Genomic DNA, 27,556 nt, shown 5'->3' on the forward strand with positions numbered 1-27,556 from the left:
GCATCAATTGTCGAATATTGTGGTGTTTTAGTGTAGGCTGCATTTTACACATTCTGAAATTTAATACATATATTTTCAGTTAAGAAAAAAATCAATACAGGAAGGCTAATATGAGAATACTGTAAATATCAAATACCTTTACACGTACAATTTAGACCACGTTTGTATGTAGCAACATCATTTCGCTAATTAACCAGCCTTTAGGAGACAACGTAGCATCAGTTAAACTCTGAAATCCTTTGCTTTTGAAAAGGAGTGTTGATTGAAAGAAATTACATACAGTTAATCAGTACTGAATATAGCATCTTTAATATCGCATTACATAAATTTATATATACATGATATATAATAACATTTTATATATATATATATAATCACATCAATCAGATAATCTTCATTCAATATAAATATAAATCCAAACACATATAAGGACTGTTTATCATTCTGCAATTTATTTGTTGAAGAATAAGATGTAATCGCTTTAAATTAGGAGTAATTTAGTATGTTAGTAATTTACTAATTAAAGTAACCACAATACATTACAAGATCAAAGACTCCAGAAGGAAAAACAACCTTTCCAAGAAAAATAAAATTATTATTACTATTACGCTTTCCATATACAGTTTCACTCAAAACACTCATCATTTCAAACATTAAAAATCATGCTACACATGAAAAAATACTACAGAAAGTTGCTTATCACAAAAACGAAAACTTGTTTTAAAGAAGAGTTTTAAATAATATAGTATTTTCTACTTTTTGATCCAACATCCATTTTAGTACAATATTAATTTAAACTTTTATCTAAAAATTAACCTCAAACTACAGAAGCCTTTGTGATATTAGAGTTTGATGTGATCTACAAATGTAACCATAGTTCAGACATACTTCATTATAAAAGACTTTTGTTGCTCACAAGCAAGATTTTGACTGTATGCCTACTAAAAGAAAAATGAAATAATCATCGCCTGGCAGATTTTGATTCCAGTAATTATTTATGCTTTATATTTTATTTCAATGACGTTGCGAATGATAATACTGAATAACCGAACAAATTCTGGGGGAAACGTGAAATATGTAACTTAAAATATAGATTCAGATTTTTAAGTATCACATTTTCATCACAATGTGAACAGCGTGAAAGATATAACATTCAACCAAGAAACTTTGTTATCAGCTCCCTAAGTACCATATATATATGCCATCATCTACCAAACATTTACCAAGCAGTCTCTTTGTGGCTGGGAAAACAGTCTAATAGCTTTTTGAAATTTACCATTTAAGGAGTTTGAGATTGCAAGGAAACATTAGAATTCGCTTAAGGTGTTCACAGTGATTCCAATGTCACATATATATCTATATACATATACTCAACTTGTCTTTTGATTCATCAAATTACACAAAAATAAGTGATAACACATCTTTACTAGCTATTAATTCACCAATTACTGTCTGAATATCAGATATCTAACGCATAACCGTTTTTTTTTTTCCGGAAGTTAAAAATATTTTGGTTTCCTACTACCCGAAAGATTCAAAAATCAGGTACTTGAGTGTACACGTATATTGAGTGCACATATATACTTTTAAATAACTTTTGAATTACAAAGCAGCAAGTATTTTTTATTCAGGTTTTGTTAATATATCTTTATTAGCAATTCAACTACGCCAAATTCAATTTAAGCAATTATCTTTAGCTCTGTAGTGTTCTAAGTTAACAAATATCAAATTTCATGCACACAACATGTTATATTTGATTTCTGTTAAGAATAACTGTATTACATTATTTATTAATAAGCATATACTAACTTTTGTTGTCTTTCTTAGCAATTTCATCTCAACTACCATTAACCTGAGTAGGTTTATATAAAACTAACTAAACATTTTTAATTCTAGCTCATGGGTTTTCAATTACTGCTAAAGTTTTAAACTATTCAGGTATGTTGAAATTTCAATTTATTCGAAGGATTTTCAAACATAAACAGTAGTAAGATTTATTTTACCCTATAAGGTAGTGTAGTAGTATGCGGGTCTACGTATTGCGAGCTATATAACCTAAAAGCAACCATTCAATAACCGTAAATATGTAATCAAAATTGTCGTGAAATGTCAGAGCCATAATAACCGGCGGTTGGCAAACACAGCAGTAAGAGCAACAGAGTTGACGATTCGCATTCTGTGACTTAAATATGTTTAAACCTCGATATTATTTAGTTTTGCTATTTTCTCTTAAAGTACTTGGAGCTAGTGGCAGTCGTCGGCCCTACTTAAGGATAAAATGAGTAGCAGAAGGGAAAGAGAAGTTAATTGGCTTTAAAGCTCGGACCTGCAATATGTTTAGATCATTTACTTTTTTATAACTGCTAAAGATTTAAATCCCTTTTTATTGAAAATAATGGAATCAAAAACGCATGGCACTTGTTGAGTTTTACAACTCGCTGGTTGAAATTCAGTTAAAATATTTGAGTATTATTACTTTGAGAATCTACAGCACGAATGAAACGGCACATCAGAAGAACATTTTCTGTGAACAAAAATTACTTGAACAACCAATTAACATTTATTATGATTTAGGAAGAGCACTGCTGTATATAATTTTGTGGGCAGTTAAAGTAACCTTATTTGAGTTAGCTCAGCAAATGCAGAAAAGATGGGATAACCCAAAGAGTTCAAACTTTTACGTATTTATACACGATTGTAATATAATAATGCATTAAGGTGAAAGATTCATAGCTGTATTTTCGACGTCTTACTACAACAATATAATATTGGCTATCTCCTTGGAATAAGAGTATGAAATATCTAAGATTGACTTGTTTTGATTTCAATTCAATAGAATAATTAAAGTGATTTTGACTCATAGGTTATTTTTTATTGAATTTTATGCATTTTTGATGATAAAACGCGAAACGAATATTTTCTAAACTATTTCTATAACGTTATAACTGTTGCTTGAAACCATCACGTGATTAAACATCTCACCAATTAGAACAACAATACAATACAATGATTTTTAGGAACAAGTCCTCCCTGATTTAGGCTTACATAGGTTGAAGATTCACATTTTTCTGACACAGAATCACATGGATTAAACGTGGTATCCGACGTCCTAAATAAAACAAAATGATAATTATTATTATTTTATTATTATATTTTATAATATTATAAAAGTGATTATTATATTTTAACTGATATAAAAAAAACAATGTCAAATCTGGTCAGTTTCAAACATATTACATAATGTCCGTACATAATTGTCATAATAAAAATGTAAGATGTTTACAGCAATCATGAGATGTACAGCAAACAGTTGATGTCAACGTTTAGATCCTACATGAAATACAACTGAATTTATTTCATCCAAATATGATAAGTACCTTAATTAAAAGAGTAATGTAAATTGATTTACATAAAATATAATTTTAGTTAAATATTTTTTTTCTCTGATTTAGTCATCCACGTTGTTATTTTACAAGTACACATACACTGCTGGCCAAAATCTTAAGGCCAATGAACATAAAGAAAAAATAAGCATTTTGCGTTGTTAGACTAAATCACTTATTGGAGTAAGCCTTCGAAACATGAAATTAAGAAAAGGGAAAATAAAAATAAAAAGCTTTTTAACATTTAATAGGGAAAATGTGAACACTATGAAATTAGCCTAAACACTGGCTGGTCAAAAGTTTAAGCGTTAATCGGTAAACACGTAATGAAATTTAGTCATTTGTGTTCAAGCATTAGCGTTGCCAACATATCCCCCTGACATCTCTTGTGTTACATTGAGTAAAAATATGGCAAAGGCTTAAAAGTTGACAGTGTTTGAACGTGGCAGATTTGTCGAGCTGTAAAATCAAGGTATCTCTCAACGTGCCATCGCTAGTGAGATTGGGCGCAGAAAAACTGCTGTTGTAAATTTCTTAAAATACCCTGAGGGATACGGAACGAGAATTTTAAGAGAATTTCGTCGGTGTTGAGCAGGAGAATTCAACGGGTTGTCCGGCAAGACTCCAGCCGATCGTTGAACCAGAGTAAGGCCTTTACGGACGCAGAATGCAGATCGAAAACAATAAGACGGCATCTACGAGAGAAATGCTTTAAAAATCGTAAACGTCTTCAAATGCCACGCCTCCTTCCACACCACGAAACAGCTCGGTTAAACTTTGCTGATGGTTTTCTACATATATGTGTGTAACAAACTGGATAGCAATGTATTCTTTTCGCACATTTTGCTATAGAAGTGATTTATGAAATTCACATTTTTCTTCGTTTACAAGTTTGTGAAAGAGACATTCTACACTGGCATACATATTTCTTCATATCAAAAAAGCTAACATTAAGTCAAAAGCAATGTTAAATATTAGTAAACCAATAATAAATAAATGAAAGAGAAAAAAACAACAATAAATAAATGAAAGAGAAAAACATCAATAAATCTACAAAGATTCTTAATTTAACTGGAAATATATTTCTAGCTAGATGTCATTCTTTTGGATAACTGACCATAAAACTAGGATAATGGAGCTACTATTTCTCCATGCTCGAGTCAGACCAATACAGTAAAGGTATGTTTGCTTGTTTTGAATTTCGCGCAAAGCTACTCGAGGGCTATCTGCGTTAGCTGTCCCTAATTTAGCAGTGTAAGACTAGAGGGAAGGCAGCTAGTCATCACTATCCACCGCCAACTCTTGGGCTACTCATTTACCAACGAATTGTGGAATTGACTGTCACATTATAACGCTTCCACGGCTAAAAGGGCGAGCATGTTTGGTGCGACCGGGATTCGAACCCGCAGCCCTCGAATCAGGAGTCGAACGCCTTAACACACTTGGCCAAGCCGGGCCCAGAAAAGGTATAAAGTAATTGTTCATAAGATTTTCTCGTCAATAGCAAAATCATTCTCCATTTTTTCACTCTTTATGGACTTCTGGCAATTGATTGGAATTATCTTTTATCCTTTACATGTGCATTAGGAAAAATTTAATGTGGGTTGAGAACTAACACATATTAGTGTAATTGGTATTCATGATGTGCTAAAAACACGTAGGTCCAAGAAGTTTTGAAAAACTGAAATAGAAACCCTTATAACCCGAGCGCTTTTGGTAGCCATTTTTAGTTTTGTTTCTAGTACTTCTCGAGTCACATTTAATGCATTAATTTGTCTACATATTCGATTCAAGACAAGAAACTTAACATTAACTTGTGCGAATCTTCTACAAAATAAATTAAAATCTCAAGAAAATTAAAAAAAATTAATCGATGCTACATCTGAGAAAGATTGCTTAGTCTTTTTGCAGCTTTCTATCGTAGGGCCTATGACATTATATATGTTTATACGTGTATGTATACGCGGCGTTGTAGAATCTACGGTGAACAATGACAGTAACTTAAGTACAAAAATGTAATACTGAAGCGACACAGCTATTGAGCTCATGGTTGCTTTAAATCAATGCTTCTACATAAGAAATAAAACCGTTAAACTTTTCACTCATCATTATTTTCCGTTGACAAGTACAATATATTTTACAGAGTATAAGACTTTGATTTTTGTATTATCTCCCAAGCTATATCTATTAATTTAATTAAATAAGAAGACTTGGGCTCCTAAGAAACATTTTTTTCACATGACTTTCATGTCAAAACCAGTTATTGAGTAAGTAGATTTTCAAACGCACACAACTATATAATATTTTAAATTTATACTTTGAATAAGCATTATTTGCAAATATAAACGAGGTTATATAATCTAAAATGAACGTAATCAAAAAGAGATTGTATTTTAAAATAAAACGTGTCAAAACGAGATGTTTCATATGTTATGTAGAACTAATGTAGTAAAAACGAGGCTATGTTACAAAAAACAAATCTAGTAAGAAATAGGTTTAAAACTGTGAAAAGGTTAGACAATACTGACATTCAAAATTAATGTTTGTTTGTTGACTCATTAAACTTTTATTATTTACATTTTCATTTGGTGACATTTCAGAGTTTTATGAAATAAAAAATGAATATAATCTATTAACTTTTTTCCTAATTCTATGTGTCTTCGTTTCTACGACATGAAACTGTTAATACCTTATAGTAATGAGATTAGGAAAAGCATAAGTCTGTATCTCTCTGAAAGTTTTTAATGTTTTCTCTGCCCATGTGTGTCAGAAACTACTGTTTTTGTTTTCAGATGTGAAGGTAAAAGTCAATAAGATATACTAGCGTAGAATGCTTGTAGTAACAAGTGCTGTGTATGTTGATTTTTAAATTTTGAACGTTAAGCCTGAAATATCAACTCATAGCACTAGATACAAATTTCTCATTCACTTGTTAAATTTCAATGAAGTAAGTTTTGAGAATTACTAAAATACATCAAAAGAACAACTGAATACGAAATATTTGTTAGAAATCTAAACACGTTAACTTATATGTCAGCTTCTTATTTCTTAGCAAAGCTGAATCATTTGAAGCTTATAATTAGTTAAAGATTAGTGTTTCTTTTCTTTTAATACCATCAACGCCAGTAGGATTAAGATCGAATTAAGATAAAACGTACAATGAATAAGTACTCTACACGATAATTCTACTTCCAGCATAAAATAATATTGTTCACCTCTATTGTTGTCACCTATTTAAATAGTCATTTTTACAGACTTGAAAGATACAAAATGAAACTGTGTAATAATAATATAATATAAATACGTGAGGCAGATCAAAATTTAAAATATTTTTTGCAACGATCCAAGTTATAATACTTATTGATTGCATGTATTCCATTACCTTATTAGTTAATCAGTTTTATACAATTTCTTTAGACCTGCAGACACAAAAACATTATCATTATATTAAAACCTTGGGAGTGTTTTAATTATGTTCATTGACGTGTTAACTCGTACCCTCAACAACATAAAGTGATAATAAGAAACACAAAATACTGTCATTTTAAGCAGTTTCTTTGATTAGTTATATTATAATGTTTTATTACAGTAATAATGTTGAAAATAAATAATTTGAGACCTTATCATTTAACTTGTGTTTGGTACATTTAAAAAAATTTCATAAAACAAATATAAAAAATATTAGCTGTTAACCTAATTAATATGTAGAACCAAGACAATGTTTATGCAACTAAAAATAGTTCAAAGCATGTGATTGTATAACATTTTCAAAAATGCAATGTCACTTCTAACTCTCGATTTTATTTTGATTATCAGTCGAGAATATGAAGTCAGCACCATTGTAATACTTAATAACCTTGTATTGTGGTAATATGCATTCTAATATGAGTTGTTCTTGCTTATCAAACATGTTTATATCAAATATAAAACATAAATCTTTTTGTTTAACTTTCATTCTAATTGGGCATTTTTATTCGCTACTTTCATAAACGGAAATGAAAAGAACTCTCAGTTAGCGAGGTAGTACTGAACAGCACTAGTAGTTGTTGATAGTGATACGAGTCTCTGGATTGTTCTGAATGTTTACCTGGAAACTGGATTGATTATTTCTATTCACTTGATGAAGTGATAAGTGACTTAAAGATAAAATGTATACTCTAAGTATATAAAAGATTAAAGATGCTAGGAGTTAAACATTATTTCCATATGTGTATTATTTTACTAACACGAAACAGGATATTGACAAGAGAGTATTGTCTTGTGCTGTTTATGATATATATTATATGTTATGGATATTGACAAAGGAGTATTGTTATATGACGTTTAGCATATATATACATAGTGTATGTTGTGAACATACTGAAATTGATTAATACAATTATTTGCTATACAACGTAGGCAGAAACTTCTTATTTCTACTTACATATCTAATGAAAAGTAAACAATACAATGGAGCTGTTAGTATGATGGAATGATGGCGTATCGCTGTCTTAAACACCTACTCTTAGTTATGTGTAACAAAATAACATTTTAAACGTGGGTGATTTTTTTATCCTATGTTCTCTTAAAATGGCTAGTGCGCTTTGGGCTTTCTCTGTTACAATATAAACATTTCCTGTCCTTACAATTTTATGGTTTTAACAGAATCTCTTCTCTTTGAAGCCACGCTTTAATCAAAAATCGTATGTTACTGTAATATTGTACTAATATTGTAATTTATCTTTTGAAACTAATATCTTTAACTTATCATAATATTATAATATAACTTAATATAAACTTTAGTTTTTTATAGAATACTGGTGCTTAATTTTGAAGTTTTGTTTAAACAATTACCATTACCATAACTTAATACTTACTTTTTCAGCAGTCTGTGTGGCTATAATCACGTTAATATAATCCTCTAAGAAATCATTCATTCAACATTATTGACGGTTAGTCCATTTTCTGTTTTAAAACAATAGTGACTTATTTTTTAATTAAAAAACACCAACCATTAACCCATCTATTATTGTAATTCGATAAATAATAATTAGTGAAGATCAAACTTGATCTTCCTCCAAACTAGCATTAATCGCTATACATACTTTCTGTTTGTAATCAAATTGTAATTAACATGATTATTTTAAATTTGAAAATATTTCAAAACTGCTTATCTATTGCTATATTTTTCACGCCATAAAAAATGAAGAAATATAGTATCCAGTTAACAAAACTGTACTTAAAATAATCGTACTGTGGAGAAAAGTTACTTTTTGTATTTTTTACAGAAATATAATTTTTGGTTTATCACGTGACTAGGTTAATTTCGAAGTGATGTGCATGAATCGTTCAGCAAACCACTACGAGAGAAATCAGTCAATACTGCGTACATATTTTCTAAGAATTTTACTTAACTGGTTTTTCGCAGTTTTTGTAATACGTACATGTTAATTTAAATCATTGGAAAGAGTCTTCAACTTTTTAGACACGAGTGATTCTATTTTGTGCCATACTTATTTTCCACTTTTTAGAAAATTAATCCATATTTTCAGTAATATAAAATGTAAATAAATTGCTGATATTGAATGAAAAAAATGAACATAAACAATAGGAATACTTAATTGAAATATATAATATTTGTTGAAATGTAATTTATATCAAAACCTCTTATAAAATTGTTTAAATTACATAATAAAAAATCCATATTTGATATCTGTAATATTCTTTTCATCTCCACAAATAACTACAAGCAACAACAACAAAAAACATAATTTTTCCTTTTTAATTAATTAATTTATCAACAGCACACGAAGTGCCAGTACCAAAATACTCTATACCTTTATGCTCTTTAATGAAAAACTTGCTGAATCAGGCTTTAATAACATGAGTTATGAAATATTCTTGTATTATTATTATTATTAAGCAGTCGTAGGATAAAATAATAAACACACACTTACTCTCTAGTCCATTATTTAAGGTGATAGCTCAAAAAAATGAGTACAATTTAATAAAACTAAATCTACAGACTTAATTAGCAAACTTATGACAATCTTATACAGTTCAAACATAAAAAAAAACAACACAAGCGCCAGAATCTTTTTTCCTGTACAGGTATGAACAAATATGCAATATATTAAAAAAAGTAGTTGGGAATATATTTTTAAAGTATCATCAGAAAAAAAGTGTTAAATTACGGAAAAAAAGTTCAAGAATTAATTAATAATAATACAGTTGTATGATTAATAAGGATATAGATACATATTGTGACGGATTTCCTATTATATTTTAACATCGATATTTGTTTCACTTAGGGGCCGGCACGGTCAAACATGCTCGCCCTTTCAGGCGTGAGGGCGTTATAATGTGACGGTCAATCCCGTATTCTTTTGGTAAAGGAGTAGCCCAACAGTTGGCGATGTATGATGATGACTAACTGCCTTCCCTCTGGTCTTACACTGTTAAATTAGGGACGGCTTGCGCAGATAGTCCTCGAGTAGCTTTACGCGAAATTACAAACAAACAAACACAGTTGTTCAGTTAAATATATTTAGAAATGCTTTTAACTTATATTGTTAAATCTGTATTGCAAAAATCCTGCTTACTCACTAAAGTTGTAGCAGATTCTCTGGAGTAAGAATCAACGATTCACATACACTACGAGTGTATCTAAGTGCTGAAGATTGCCAATATTATTTATTCCCTTAGGTGAAATTCCTGTAAAGTTTCCTCTTAAGCTTATTTATAACAAGAAACTTAAGGAACGCGAAGAAACAGTATATATTGTTGGTTTGCTACAGTTGGTATGGTATAAACCTCGGAAGCTATAACTGTGATTAACGCTTATTAATGGGGAAACTACATATGAAAACCGTGTAACTTCAGTAAAGTTAGCAAATTAACGTCGGACGTAATACTTATACGAAAGCATTATATAACTTCAGCTGTGAAAACTCACATGTTATTATCAGAGAAGTGCATGTAATAATCATCTTGAGACCGAATCAGTCCGTATCGAAGCCTCAAATCAGAAAAAAATATGTTTGCATCGAAGCCGAAAGAGAAAAATGCAAAAAGAAAGTATACTCAACTCCAATTGGACAACATGACAAAATTCATTCTAAATAACTTGGGAGGGCGTGTACAAGATTTGAATCATATCATTACAAAGTGTTTTAACAGGTAAAGCACAAAAAGCTTGTGTCTCCCTCTAAATGATTACACAAATTATGATACAGTTAAAACAGATATTTTCAAAGTTTACAAGTTAGCACTGGAGGCTTATCACAAAAATATTCAAGGTTATCACAAACAAAAAAATCAAACTTATATGAAATTCGCCCACGAAAAAGAGGTTTATGAGTTACTGCTGGAGGATTATCATTGAAATATTGGAGGATATAGAAAGCAATAGAATAAACCTATATGGGATTTGCCCACGTAAAATAAATTTATTTTGATCAATGGTGTAATTCTATGCGTAGTGGCAACCGTTTCGACAAACTAAGGCAATTATGTCTAATTAAGGAATTTAAATGTTATGCACGTGACAACGTCAAAGCTTACTTGGACGAAAAGAAAGTTAAAACACTACAAGAAATATCTGCTCTTTCCTATGATTACGTTTTAACACATAAATAATATTTTTATTAAAAGAAAGTGCTACTATTTCAACAAAAACTGTATCTGTTCACTCCAATACAGTTCAGAATTCTTATAAAAATCAAGCTCTTCTATTTCGAAATCTTCTGACAGTCAGGATAAAAGTTCATCAAAATCATAAAGACCTACCTGCCATTTTTGTAAAACTTGGACATGTTTTGTCCGATTGTTGACGTTTGAAAAAAGAAAAGAAAGCAACCTCCAGTAAGATTGTGCCCACATATGGACGTAGTGTCACCAGATCACACGATGTTATTGATTTGGTCACTGATAAAAAGGTTAATGTAATTAGGTAAGAATTTAGACCTTTTGTGTCTGTTGGTTCTGTGTCTTTGACAAATGACACTGTTAATACCATATGCATACATATTCTATACAATACTAGAGCGACTCCATTATTGTTGTTAGAAGGTATATTACTTTTAGATTCGAGTTCTACTACTGGCGAGTCCCTAATTGCTTGGAGTGGCTTTATTAATGTTTCTCTTGATAACATTTATTAAATATCGGACTAGGTTTTAGGACCAGTTGTGGCTGGAGTAATATCTACTCTGCCAATTAATGGTGTATCATTGTTATTGGGAAACGATTTGACTGGGAAAAAAGCTGTTGACGTATCCGAAATGACTAGCTAGCCAGCTTATCACTGTTTCATCTAAGAATGATTTTGTTGTTGCCGAGTATCCAGATATCTTTCCCTCCTGTGCAGTGATTTGAGCTCAAACTAAAAAATTAAGCCAAAATCAAACGATAGGTACCTGTTGAGAGGATGACATTATAGATTTGTCCCAGACATTTTTTGGATCTGATGAAGATCTTGTGAATAATTGCCCTACTGTCAATTTCTTGGTGAGTGGCAATGATAGACGAGAGGAATCTGGTTCACCTTGTAAAGATCTGTTTGCCAAAAGTAAACTACTCGTCGAGCAGGAAAAGTATTCTCAAATTTCCTCGCCATTTAAATATGTACTCCAAAAATTAACTGGAGAAAGTTCCAAAAGCGTTTATGAAAAATGGAGAAAAACAAGATGTGCCAGTTTCAGAATACTCGGCTGTACTTTACTAGATCATTGTTCCAAAAGAATATCATTATAAAACATTGAGAGTTTTCCTTGAACTCCCCACGGGAGGTTTCTATATGTCAATCAGACGTGTGACAAAACTGTGAGATATTTCCTTTGGCCCAACATTAGACAAGATCTTTCTCTGTCTTATGAAACTTGTCATACCTGTCAATTAGTTCTTTGAAACTCATCCCAGCTTTTGAAGAACCCTTCAATCGTGTTATTCTTCACTATGCTTTGCCATTATCGAAAACTTGATCAGGGAACCAGTATTTTTTGACTATTATATGTTCATCCACTCGATTCTTTGAAGCTATCTTCTTAAGAAACATTTCAGCCTAAAATTTTCTAAAGATTTTATTAATTTCTTTACTTTATGGCTTGACCAAAAAATCCAGTGTAATCACTGACCAAATTTTATATCTGGGCAATTTCAACAAGTTGTTTACCAGCTAGATCTAAACAGATAAAATCTAGTGTGTACCATCCAGAATCGCAAGGTGTTATTGAGAAATTCTATTCTACCTTCAGAAATACGATGTGGACTTACCATTTTAATAACGAGGATTGGGATGAAAGAGTTAATTGATTATTATTTGCTGTTCTTGAGTCAGACAAGGAATCGTTAGAGTTTAGCCCATTTGAGTTGGTGTTTGGCCATTCAGTGCGTGGTCCTTTGAAGTTTCTGAAGAAGCAATGGTTAGAAGATGACACAAAAGAAATTAATTTACTGGATTACGTTTACAGGTTTTGGTTTAGACTGTTGGTTGCTTGTGAATTGGTTCAAGAAAATTTTAAGACATCCCAAACTAGAATGAAAAACTTTTATGATTACAAGGTTGAAGAGTATAAGTTCCGTCCTGGTGACATGATATTAGTATATACCCACTATGATACATTCACTCAAAATTAAGTACCATGATCCCTATGAGGTTGTTCGGAAAGGTAGTAAGACAGACTATATTGTAAAAACAATCACTCATCGAAAGGCAACCCATTTGTTGCCTATCAATTTGTTGAAACCCTATCACATCCAAGATGCACACGAAAATATTTCGGTTATCGAGTGTTGTTTTCTGATACTATTAACATTTGCTTTAGCTCAGAAACTCGTAAATTTAAAAATATTGGAAATGAATGTAATATAAATCTGAGTAATTCTGACATTCTGGCCATTCGTGATTCAATACTCGACCACTTTCCTCCTGAATATAAAAATCAACTTACCAGTTTATTGATTGAATACAAATGTATATTTCCAATGTTTCCTGATCAATCCATCATTGCTGTTAGTGATGTAGATGAAGGTGATATTCTTCAGTGAAACAGCCCTATCGTGTGAATCAAATCAAGGCCAATAAAATACGGAAATAAATATATCTAATGTGCTGGAAAACGGCATTATAGAGCCCAGTAAAAGTTATTGGTCTTCACTTAGTATACTGGTACAAAAATATGATGGTTAAGTTAGGTTCTGTACAGGCGTTCATAAAGTAAATGCTTTAACAAAGACTAATTTCTATCCCATTCCAAGATTGGAAGATTGTGTTGATAAAATTGGAAAAACAGATATATTACAAAGTGTGACCTACAAAAGAGATGGCCTGGCATGGCCAAGCGCGTTAAGGCGTGCGACTCGTAATCCAAAGGTCGCGGGTTCGCATCCCCGTCGCGCCAAACATGCTCGCCTTTTCAGCCGTGGGGGCGTTATCATGTGACGGTCAATCCCACTATTCGTGGGTAAAAGAGTAGCCCAAGAGTTGGCGGTGGGTGGTCATGACTAGCTGCCTTTCCTCTAGTCTTACACTGCTAAATTAGGGACGGCTAGCACAGATAGCTCTCGAGTAGCTTTGTGCGAAATTCAAAAACAAACAAACAAAAAACTAAAGAGATACTGGGCTGTTCATCTAACTGACAGGGCAAAATACATTTCTGCTTTTCTTACTCCTGATGGATCATAGCAGTACAATTTAATGTCATTTGAGATGGAAAATTCTCAAGCAACTTTTCAACAAATGACGAATCGAAATGACGATTCAACAATTTGTCAGCTGTTACAATTTTAATGTTAACGATTTTATAATTTACAGTTACATCTGGAAAGAGCAATTATGTATATTTTGTAGTGTTTTTGAAAGGCTTAAAAAACCAATATCATTGTAAATTTGGTGAAACATTGCTTTTGTAAAACCAGATTTGTTTATTTAGGTCATGTGGTAGTTCACGAGCCAAGTTTCTTCAATTCAAGCCAAAGTTGAATGCATTGTGATTTATTCAAATCCTAAAAACAAGAAAAGTTTAATGATATTTTTGGGGATGGCTGGTTATCACAAAAAGTTTTGTAAAAAAGTTGCTGGTTACTTTAACTATTAACAAATTTATTGAAGAAAAATCAAAAGTTCAAGTATATATACATATAATATATTAGTTTAAAATTGTTTAACACCAATTTTTAATTTTCTAAGTAAAGAGGTGTGTTAGATTAACTATTATATATTTATTTTAATGTCTATGTTTTTAGCTGAAAATACATTTTAAAAGGCGCATAACTTATATTGTTAAATCTGTATTGTTAGTCCCGCCTGTTCAATAAACTTGTAGAAGATTCTCGAGTGTAGAAATCAACAATGCACTGTAACCGTATGTATATACTAGTGATTTCCAGTATTTATGCTTTAGCTGAAATTTTTAGAAACTCTCTTTTAAGTTTACAAAAGGTGATCAACGCAAAAGACATTATATATTGTTGGTTTGTTACAGTTAGAGTGCAATAAACCTCAGAAACTATTACCGTGAATAAAGCTTATTAATCGGAAAACTACAGATATTTGGCCAAGAACATTTATAAATTTCACACATTATAAACCAGGTAACTTCAGCAAAATAACTTCGAACGTTGGCATTTTTACGAAGACATTGTATAACTTAAGCGGTGAAAAATTTACATGTATTCAGCGAAGAACTAGTTAGCTTCCTTTTAAGTAAAATGTATTTATATCAACTCAGAAATAATTTGCTCGTTGTAAAACCTCGATAGGATCTCAAGGAGTTTCCGGATCAACATTGTTTGTAAGTGTGTAAAACTTGTGTATATAAATCATTATTTGTAATAACCGTTATTATAAACTGTATTATTGTTTGTATATCAAAATATATTTGTATTCAGAAAGAAAATTGGGTATATTAATTTTATTCGCAACCATGTTTGTTTTTAATTTCGTGCAAAACTACACAAGAGCTATTTTGCTAGCGGTCCCTAATTTAGCAGTTTAAGACTAGAGAAAAGGCACATAGTCATCATCACACATCGCCAACTCTTAGGCTACTCTTTTACCAATGAATAGTGAGACTGACCGTGACGTTATAACACCCCCACGGCTGAAACGGCGAGCATGTTTGGTGTGACGAAGATTCAATTCTTCGACTCTCATCAGATAGCGAGTCTAGTTCTCTAATCACGTGTCTATGCCTAGTCTTGATATATCTCTAAATTCAATTAACTTCTAAATTAAAATTACATAAAATAATAAATTGGAGGCTTTTAATGAAATTTTATTGCACTTTTGTTCTGTGAGTGTACTATAGGTGCGACGATTATATTTCACCATTGAGTCAGAAAAGAGCAAACTAGGAGTTGCAGACTGTGTTGTTACCTTGCTACTTTCTGGTTTATCATTTGAAAATTATGGATAGTTGTGCGCAGATAGTTCTTGTGTATCTATGAAATATTCTGTACAAAACAACTACAAACGTACATTAAATGTGTAATATCTTTCAGAGCAATATTCATGTGTGTTTTACAGAATATACATTACACACAAAATATGTATAGGTGTTTCCTAAATATTCTAACTGAACTTAAAATAAAGAATGTCAAAATAAAGTTAAGGGATTTAAATTAGTATTACCAATAAATATGATCTGAGTTGAATATGTAGAGTATAAAATGTATGTTATCTAGAGTACGACTAACTTATCAGCTCAGCTTCCTTACTATCACATACATTTTGGCTATACTTTTCATTAAATTGTATCTGAATTTAAGATAGTTGAACTAAATAATTATTGTCATCTACCCTAAAGTATATAACTAATTAAACATTATCACGGATATCTAAGATATCTTACTAATTACACTATATAACAAAATTTTTACTTTTTCTTGTTCTTGGGCAGAAAGCGTTATTTCCCAATTGCTTATCCCTAAAGTAAATGGAAAATACGTATTTTTTCTTCAAACTTTGCTTTTGTAATCTGGATAATGAAATTTTCAAATTTACCCATTTTCCAGAACATTCCAGGTAGATTCAGTGCTGAGTAGCTGATAGAGAATTTCCTCGAACTTACAAGAATTTTCAAGAACTTTCGAGAATGTTCTAGAACTTACAAAAATTTTCAAAAGTGTTGTAGAACTTACGAGAATTTTTAGAACTTTTCGTAGTAATATATATATACAGGAGCTCACCACTCACCACTTCAGTTTAGTTCTAGCTACCTAAGTGAACACAAAGATTTATCTGATTTTATTAGAGATGGCATCAAGAAGCTGCAAGCATTCTCCGGACGCATTCTGCTATGTATGTGACCAATTTATTAAGACAAAAGCGAAAACGTACTCTGTGACAGCATCTGCTAAAATGTGTGAATCCTACAAGGCATATTTCGGCATGCCTGTCGGGGATCAAGACAAACCCTAAGACGGACAACTTTTGCTTGCTCGAATAGTAAGATTTTATATTATACACATGTTAGACCTTTTAAAATTTAAATATCTTTTATTCTATATTTTAACTTCCAATAGTATAGAAAAAATATCACATTTAAAATATTTTGCATGATTCTCTTACACATTAGATGTGGAAGAAATAAATTTAATCTTCATAATAACAATTTTATTTTGTTTTTTTTTGTAGGCTAGTGCAGAAGGGAAAATGAAGTTCGCTGTTCCAAGAATTTGGCGTGAACTTACTGACCACTCAAATAATTGCTACTTCTGCATGGTGGACCCTTCCAAACGTCGAGCTGATAAGGATGCATCTGCTATCATGTATCCGGACCTTCTACCATCCATCGCACTAGTGCCACGCTTCCCTGATCTCCCTGTACCCACTCTGCTAGAGAGAAAGCAGTCATTCTCAGAAGAGAGCAGCAAATCAGAACAGGAGGCAGACGTTGAAGATCCAGATTACAATTTCAGAGTTGCAGCTGGTGGGAGAAACCCATACTACCCCAACCAAAGAGACCTCAATGATCTTGGTCTAACAAAGTCGAATGCCAAGACTATATTTGGGGGCTGATACGTAAAGTGACTAACATTACAGTCGCAAATCTCGAAAAACTACTCACTTCTAAACATTTATGTATAACTTTTGTATACATATAAGTAAAATTTGATTTGTATGTTGTTTTATTCATATCTTATGTAAATGAAAATGTACAAATTTGCTCGTTTTTACATAGAAAATAGGTTAATTTTTAAATTTCATTATCCAGGTAACAAAAACGAAGTTTGAAGAGAATAACGTCCATTTTCTGTACTTCTACAACATAAGCAATTAAGAAATAGCACATACTATCCAGGAACAAAATATGTGTTACATAGTGTTATTGTCACGGGCCTCTTTTCTTTGTTTGTTTTAGTACAAAGCCATACATATAACTATATGTTGTGTCCACATCGAGGCATCGAACCCCGGTTTTTAGCGTTGTACGTTTGTAAACTTAATGCTGTTCCACCGAGAGACCTGTAATGTTTTGTTCATTTGAATTTATAAATATGATTTACAAATCTCTCTTTTTTTAAAGGATTTAAAATTAACTTTAAAAAAAATGTTATCCTTTCTATTAGACACTCTGTTATCAGATGTTATTCTTGTGAAGCATTTTTATAATATGTATATTTTGTCTTCTTACAGGATGTTTAGAAGATTTATCAATGAATATGAATATCAAATTGCGCAATAATATTTATAACCAGCGTATTATATATAGAATAGTTTCTTCAGCTTAACCCAAGCTATTCAGAAAAAATTAGGAAAAGACTAAATTTTTGTTGAAGAATTGTTAACCGAAGTCGAATGATATTAAAACCAAGGTTCTTGGTATTCGAATAGGAACTGAAGATCGAGTATAATCACAAGACTCAGTTATCAGTTTACTGATTTTGTGAGTAACAGAAATTAATGGTGTCTTCGAGATTATATCAAATGAAGTTTAAAAAGATTTCATTTTAACTAGAAAAATATTAAGGATGGCATTATATGAGGTTTTCTTATTTTAAGAACTTTGCGCTACCCTTAAATTATTTAGCTAAAACCATCACTTCAACAGTAAAATTGTAATAAGTAACCTAAGCTTTACAAACCACTAGCATTATATCAAGAGTTCTGCCAAGTTCCATCCTTAATAATAAATGAAATGAAAACTGAAAAGTGCCAAGTTTCATCCTTAATAACCAAGTGAAAACTCTAATTTCCTATATTACATCCTTAATAATCAGTGGAAAGAAAACTGTGAGTCTCATCAGCCGAGACGTGATACTTCAGTTGGCAAAATTATATGCCTTCAATTTTTATTACTTCAGAAATATGAGAAAACAGGATATTTGTTGATATGTACTTGGTACATTGTCAAAATTATGAACTGATCAATCAGCTCTTAAATTTAGCACCACAAAAATAAATAGTCGTTACGTCAGTGTTTCATTGTCATAAGAAATAATCATCTCCCGAAACTGGCCTTGCTTGCTATTTTGAGAGAGTAAAATGTGTGCTTTGTTGGAAAAATTCAACGTAATGACTACTACAATGATGGGTATCATTTATTTACATGGTAAATAACAGCGGCTGATTTTATTAGAGCATAGGCACCATTTACTATTCAAACAAACGTGAATAGTAAATCGTTTCAGAAATATTTTCATGGATTATAAAGGAGTGGAGGGCATGCTATTTAGTTAAATAATTTGTCTTAATAAGAAAAAAGTCAACTTTTCATTTTTTCAGCTTCATAAATACCCATAAGAAATAACATTAGAAAAAAGTTGCATTTTTATATTACTGATATCAAAATTATCAATAAAAGGATAGTCTTCGTAAATAAATATATATAGGTGTGTGCGTCGTTTTTGTTTTTTCACCAATGAATATTCTGTAAATATAATTATTTTTTAAAGTACTTTGTCATTATAAAAATCCTGTACGAAAGAACTGTTCTTACAAACCTTTTTGCTGTTTAATATATGTGTTTAATTCATTCTCTGATATAAACTTATCTTTAAGGAAAACATTAAATCTCTTTTATTTAAATATATTAAATTTACTGGAATACGTACATCACTGGTAATTCTAGATAGCTAGTCCTAACTGTACGTGTAAATAGGTGTTACAATTGAGAAAATGTGAGCATAGCTACTGCGCAGGAATATGATGAGCGACAACTAAGCAAAGCTTACGAAAGCACGCTTGTTTAATGGTATTCTAGACACTGCTTGTCAATAAAACAAATACACAGTTCTCTGTAAATGCGTTTTAAAGAAAGACTCGTGTCATGTAGAAAAACATACAAGGTTACAAAAAGAAAACTGAAAACTTTTCATGCTTACCTGAGCTTGGTGTACAAACTTGTCCTCAAACCTATGGACAGAAAGAAAAGAAACCCCCCGAAAACTGGCAAAATTAAACCATTAAACATTTCATTATCACAAACTCTTGTCTTGTTTATTTACTTGGTATAAAACTGCAGCATATACAGTCAACATTGAACAGAAGTTAAATAAATTGTGCATAATCAAAGCTTTCATACATGAGTGCAGTCGACATTGCTTGCATTACTAGGCCTATGGATATATTCCCATTTCGGGGAACAACATCTACAACAAATAGTACGAAGTGTCTCCTTAAAGGCTTCTCTGAATTCCAGATTAAAATAAGCATAGATAATGGGATTCAAACAGGAGTTAAAATACCCGATCCAGAAAAGAGTGTCAACGACAATCCCTGGGGTAGGACAGGGGTCTCCACACAGGGTTACTGACACATACCACAAGAAGAACGGTAGCCAGCACAAAACAAAGGCTCCCATGATAATTCCCAATGTTTTAGCAGCTTTATATTCTCTTTTCATTTTGCTAATAGCCTTTTTAGTAGGTGTGGAACGACCACTCTCAGGGTCCTCAGTACATGAGCTACGATGTCCTGGCGGAACTAACAAATTGACAGTGGCACTGTGGTCTGCACTGTTGCGTGCCGTCATATCGGCGCTGTTTCGGGCACTTGGCGGTGGCAATATCCCCGGTCCGAGTTGAGACTTATAAAGCAACTGTTCTTGTCTGCTTGCCTCAAGGTATATCTTCCAATAAGTGAACACCATAATAAAACATGGTATCCAAAACGAAACACAGGAAGAAATTATGGCATATGTTTTATTAACTACAAACTCACAAGTTTCTGGATTATGGAGTCTAAACTGCATGTGTTGTTTAGTAGTGTACCATCCCAGGAAGATAGGGATGAAAGAGATAAAGCCAGACGACAGCCAAACACATCCTAACATAGCAAAGACAGTAGCTTCTGTCATCTTTAAAGGATACTCTAATGGCTTGATGATGGCATAGTAGCGATCAACGCTGATACAGCAGAGATGCATGATGGACGCTGTACTGAAAAGAACATCACAAGAGTTGTAGAAGTCGCACGTGGTTTGGTTAAAAACCCATCGTCCTGCTATAGTAACACTGGCGTTGAATGTCATGGCCAGTAGAGCAACCAAAGTGTCAGCAAGAGCTAGAGATACTATAAAGTAATTTGTTGTGATATGGAGTTTTCGATGCCGCAGGACACTTGAAATAACTAACACATTTCCGAATACGGCACATACCATAATCAAACACATGACAGTGGATTTCAATACCAGCTTAAACAGTTCATCTAACGGCTGCGAGTCCATCAATGCCGTCCTATTGCTATCATGTTCGACGGACAAATAGTTCAGGGAGTCATTGTCCACCATGCTGACGAAGTCTGTCATGCTTCGGAAAGATGAACTGTGGCTCAGACAGATTTCTGGTAGCTGAATCCACGCCCCAGCAGTGCAGACAGCAGGTTGCTGCAACTGTCGCTGCCTCCCGCTAAAAGCTCCGATTATCTGCGTTGTGAAGAGCCTACATAAACAAGCTGCTCTGAAGCGCCCTCGATGGTAAAAACTTGAAACCACGGCAGCTGCAAAGTAGACTCTGTTTGTCGACTGCTTAGGGAGTTAGATTATTATTAAATCGCAGCATGAAGTCACACTTAAAAATCCACGCGGATCTTTACTGTTAAAGTAGCTTGCCTAGTTTAATTTAGGAAACGACTGTGCTGAAATAGCTAAACTAGCTTGTTCCGTCTTATCAGTTGATCAAAAATGAAAAATAGAACTCGATAGGTATATTGATTAATCATATTTATGAACAAATTAGTTAATATAAAGAAAAATCAGTTTTTGCAAAATTATTGACACAGTTTATTTATTTACTGATTACTAAAATTTAGAAATATGTAATCAAATATTCTAGTTGCAAAGGATAAAGTAGATACCTTATCTACAAACAGCAATGAGCTGCATTAATCAGCTTTAATAAAAATGTTATCTCCAAGAATGATGTAAAATTCTTGTTTTCTAGTAACGTATGTTTATCTGTGGACCTAATAATGGATCTCGTTTTTAATTTTCTGTAAAATAACTTACATCAATTATTTACTCATAAAATGGTGAAAGTTCTATAAATGTAATGTAAAAGAAAAAACAACCAACAACATCTTGGTGAAACTCATAGAATTTGATATGAATTCTCATAGTACAGCTGGTTGCTTCACCCATATTAGGTAGTTGTTAAATACGCTAAATGATTATCCGATATCCGAATATCCATTTATTAATTTATTTTATCTTACACCTTCTACATATGGATTAGATTCACTGCCTGATAACGGATAGTTTTGCAATAGCAGGTAAAACCAATTTTAATGAATATTTCAGAATAACCTTGCTAATATAACCCACACCATACACTGCTTCTTAAATGACTTGTATAATGTTAATCCATTGATTGGTTCTATGGACAAATATTTGTTATTCAGAGCAAGAGATCAACAACTATTTTTTGTTTCAACAGATTTCTATGTCGTTTTATTTCAAGCTGTGACACATAATTAGTAACTAAATGAAAATACTGTTTACCTACCTCAGATGATGTTTATCTATCTAGGTGACTGATAACCACTCTATTTATGTAGAGTAATAATGTATGGTTAAAGTATGTTTTGGGTGAATAGAAGATAATAAGTATCACTGCAAGAACCTAATACAGATATAATAATTAATTCCATGTAATTTAGCTTTATGTTTATATATAGAGAGAGTGGACCATAGCGAATATCCGATAAGGGAAAACGAGTCTGCAAAGGTAACAACACAACATAACTTCCTTCGTAATTAAGTTGTACTTGCATTGATCACCATGGAGAAGTTTAACAACACTAACTAATGGGTGTTAGGTTCAAAAATAAATAAATATTGCAATGTTATTAATCTTTGCATTGAAATCTCATTTTTAAATGACTCAACAAAACATGTACAATAGTTACAGTTCACTTGCTTAACCTGGTACACACCACAACAGTTGCTGTTAATCAAAACTAATGTTGTAAATAGACCAGAGACCTCTACTATATCAGTTGTATTCCAGCCGGTCTTGTAAGTTCTGTTTTGGGACTCGACTCTACATATGACATATGGGATGTGATTGACGTATTACAGCATATTCTCTTTTGCTTTCACTCACAGGTTCTTATAATTACTAATTATTAAAATGTCCCCACATTTCATCAAATATATATCACCTACATAAAAATATCACAAGAAAAACAGATCTAGGATCATTAGTACCTAAACTGAGGATTTCCAGTAACTTATCTTATGGTTTTATTATCAAGAGTCTCTAAACATCGAACATACACTACTAAACCCATTCGGTGTATTTCAGATTAAATTACCGACTATGATTTCGCCAGATATTTTACAATCTTATTACAAAAATAATTTCAGGCTACAAATGCTATTTGATGTACAAGGTCCTTTTTGTACTCTATGTCATACAGTAAGAACTGAAAAGGTAATGTATTATGATAACTGTATGACGGACTAAGCTTTTCAAAAGGCACATCTACTGGTAAGTTGTATCTTTGAGAGTGAATTTCTCCTATTTGTCTGTATTAAATAATACGATGGTCTCAAGCAATATTTTTTATTATATATATATTAAATACAAGAGTAATTTATTTCTATTTATTCCAACCATATGTTACATACCTTTCGGTTTCAAAGTATATTACATTATCTGTCTACTGAAAAATCCACTTAGTTAATGAAGTGTCTGTTCTACCATAGGTTTCAGTCTGTCATGCTCACACGGCTAATTAAAATTCACTTGTGATCAAAATAAACTACCAACACAGGTCAAAACTAAAAATCAATTCAGTAAAGAGCATAGTTAATTAAGAAGTACTATTCTTACTTGTAAGGAATGAAATGCAGTATTCACCAGTTGGATACCCATGCTATTAGCAGTATTTTCGTTTTAAAACTCCAGAGTACTTCACTACATTCAGCCAGCTTGGAGATTTGTGTTTGTTCTAATCCATATACTTAGCTAACGAGGCAAAACAATCTTTACAATAAATAAAATAAAAACAGTTGATCTTTTAATGAAAGTAACACTAATGGAAAATAATGTATAAGTTACAGAACACATGAACACGAATGGTCTTTTTTATGCGTGGTCAGCGGTTTCATGTTTCTTTAAGAAAGGATATTATCAGTACTTAATATAATCCTCACTAACTCCGTCTTATGTCTAATGAAAGTTCATTAAACGACTTTACAAAAGTTTGATATCTGAGATAAATTACTACGTTACACATTACTGATTAGTCATATAATTGCGTAGCAGAACAGTACAAATAATGCAGTAAAAACCAATTTTTATTGCAATAAAAATAACAAATTAACTGAAAAACAGACTTATACAATAAGCTGTAAGAATATTTACACTAAACTGAAATATAACAAAGTTAAATGCTATAAAAAGAAGAAGAATATGTTAATCATACTATGAGGTAAGTCTAAGACAAGTAATCCGACTTTATTTGACCTTTGTCATTTTACGAACATATGAAGGGGTCGCCGGACTGATATGTAAAGTTAAACCTTAAAACAGTAGTCGAAAAGTGTATACGGGTTAGGTTTGGGAAAGCTCAAAATAATAAGATTTAGTAAGAGAAGCAACAACACTGGTAAATATGACAATGAAATGAATTAACATTAATTAATGGTACTTACCGAATTACGTAAAATTATGTCATTTAGATAACTGTTACGGAACTGCTAAAGTAAAACTAAACTAACAGAAGGTGAAAACCAATGGTGGTGATTATAATATAATTGTTAGCTATTATATTAAACTTGTTTTCGAGAAATTAATGTGTAGACCTGAAAGTTAAGAAAAGTTTATGATATTCTGTAAAAATATTATTTTCGTAATTTTACGCAAAAATGAATTAACTTGATGTTTAAAACTCTGTAGAAAAAAAACAACTTTCATGTGTAAAATAATAGTTTTGTGTACAAAATATTGTAATGTTGAACAAATTATGTTGTATCTAAAAATTTACAGCGTTTAAGAAAAGGAAAAAAATATAACTTTAAATTTATAAGTTTGTATTTTATTAAAAACTTTGAAGCATAATACGATACTGATATCTAATTTTCAGGCACACGTCTTCTAGTAAACTAAATTTTTTTGGAGTAAGTTCTGGGGATAAATCTGTTTGTCTACGTTACAAACACTGATACTGGTAAACATTTACATCGGCCCAGCATACCCAGGTGGTTAAGGTACTGGACTCGTAATCTGAGGGTCGTGGGTTCGAATCCCCGTCACATGAAACATGCTCGATCTTTCAGCCGTGGGGACGTTATATAGTGACGTTAAATCCAACTATTTGTTGGTAAGAGAGTAGCTCAAGAGTTGTCTGTGAATGGTGATGACGAGCTGTCTTACACTTCTAAATCGGGGACGGCTAACACAGATAGACCTCGTGTAGCTTTGCGCGAAATTGAAAACAAAACAATTATATCAACAATAAACCTTCAAGCCCGAATTATATGCAAAGAAACCTTTCTTATTACTAAAATTAGCTATCAACTTCGAGTAAACATAAATTTGCAACTTATGAGCTGACGTTTCTTCTCAAATTGTTATTGAAAATTGGTTTTGAGGAAAGAAAAATACTTTTTTATAATTAACAGAGTTTTGTAAAGAAGAAAGTTAATTCACGATTGGTAGTATATAGATGATTTTATATGTAAATTAAATTATTTAAATAGTTCTTTATATCTTTGTATATCTCTTGTGAAAGTTTTTGACTTGTACTGAATGAGTGAAATATATCGACATTATTTTCAAATGTTAAAATGAATGGTGACCTTAGAACAAGTCACCGGAAGATAAGTGCTTTAACTTGATGCAGAAAATTATGATTTCACTTTGTTTAATCAGCTCTAAATGCATCGGTACTAGAAGTAAACAGGGAGCAAAACATACACATGTGAGTATAATCCTCAGCCTGCTCGTGCAAGAAATGCTTTCAAATGTAAATAGGAAGCTTTTTATGAACTCTCTCACACGAACGCTCGCGCTTGTGTACGAGGTAACTCTGGGTAGACGGTAATCGCTATTGATTAATACCTACAAATATAAACATTTAGCAAAAATATTGTCAAAAAGAGGAAAAAGGTTTAATTGAAGACGTTTTTAATTGAAACTCTGTCTTTGATTACACGATGTATTGTGTGTAAATATGCACACTCCTCAATTTACACAATCATACATATGTTTGATATCCACGAAAGAAAGTTTGTATTTTATCTTTCAATTTTTCATAAAAAAGCAGTACAAGCTGGACGTGGCATAGTTGTTAGTGTACTGGACCGTATACCCGAAGGTTTATGATTCTCGATCCACTGCCGCAAAATTGCACTACGTATTTTGGAATGTTATAATAGCAACAGTCAGATCCTCCTATCAATTAGAATAACCCAAGAGTTAGTGGTGTGTGCTGTTAACAAACTAACTTCTCCTCAGTCTATCATTTCAAAGTTAGGGACAGCTAGCACAGATAGACCTTGTGTTACTTCTCACGAATATCCAAAACGAACAATGAATGATAGGTTTACATGTGAAAACAACTGTAATTAATATTCTGACTCTCCATGTGGGTGCAAGTCATACCAAACTAAATTACAAGAGTATAAATATTTTTAAAACATTTAGACTAGATTAAACTGTCAGCACTTGACGGATGAGAGCATTCAAGATGCGTCTGTTTCACCATGTTTTTGTTGCCATCGGGATTTTAAAGGTAAAATGTTTTCAAATGACAGTTTCACAGATTTGAAAGCGGCTTTTATGATAACCCTGCTGTCCAACACCTATGAGTATTTAATCACACCAAGGAAACTATTTGGCTCACTCCGAATTAGTTTATTTCAGAAATTATTTTGGAAAAGTTGCACAAACGACTATTTAAAGAAATATCTTCTTAATTTTTAATTAATAAACACACGAGTACTAACCTACCCTTTTATCTAAGAAAACAGTTGGAATAAATGCTTGCTTCTATAGCACAGCCACAGTCCTTAAATGCTGGGCCTGACATGGCCAAGCGCGTAAGGCGTGCGACTCGTAATCCGAGGGTCGCGGGTTCGCGCCCGCGTCGCGCTAAACATGCTCGCCCTCCCAGCCGTGGGGGCGTATAATGTGATGGTCAATCCCACTATTCGTTGGTAAAAGAGTAGCCCAAGAGTTGGCGGTGGGTGGTGATGACTAGCTGCCTTCCCTCTAGTCTTACACTGCTAAATTAGGGACGGCTAGCACAGATAGCCCTCGAGTAGCTTTGTGCGAAATTCCAAAAACAAACAAACTTCAATGCTGAGCACGGGTTCACCACCAGGGGAAGGGAATCACAAATTATGGGACTCACAGCCAGGGAACGTTACCATATATATGAACTCTTAAATACCACTTTTCAATTGCTTATATTCATTTCTCTATCTAGGTGTAAACCTCAAGTAAAAATTACTTTTATAATATAAACAAAGTCACTGACCTCTAAATTCACTCACCTGATGAATTCTCCCTGATTGTTATTGTTTTAATTTTCATCAAAAAAGTATTTTCTATATTCCTATTTTCCCCATAATTAAGATCTAAAAATAGTATCAATAATGTATCTTTTATCGTGTTACAAAACTTGGAAATCATATGCGCGGAATAAGTTATTTACTTAAGTTTCTAAAGCATAAGGCATTTTCATGTCAGGTAATACCTGGTATTTACAGTGAAGAACTTCAAACAATTCACTTTTATGAGAA

The 27,556-nt window shown here is 32.2% G+C and overlaps 1 pseudogene across 1 annotated transcript; it reads right to left on the minus strand.

The window, feature by feature from the left end:
• Positions 1-452: 452 nt before the first annotated feature.
• LOC143255644 (octopamine receptor beta-2R pseudogene) lies at positions 453-21,216 on the minus strand (annotated as a pseudogene). Its single transcript, XR_013030775.1, has 2 exons — positions 19,689-21,216; positions 453-3,109 (listed from the first exon to the last, which is right to left on the minus strand). The product of XR_013030775.1 is annotated as an octopamine receptor beta-2R pseudogene (transcript).
• Positions 21,217-27,556: the final 6,340 nt, after the last annotated feature.

This window comes from Tachypleus tridentatus, chromosome 7 (assembly GCF_004210375.1).
Source record: "Tachypleus tridentatus isolate NWPU-2018 chromosome 7, ASM421037v1, whole genome shotgun sequence".
NCBI lineage: Eukaryota > Metazoa > Arthropoda > Merostomata > Xiphosura > Limulidae > Tachypleus > Tachypleus tridentatus.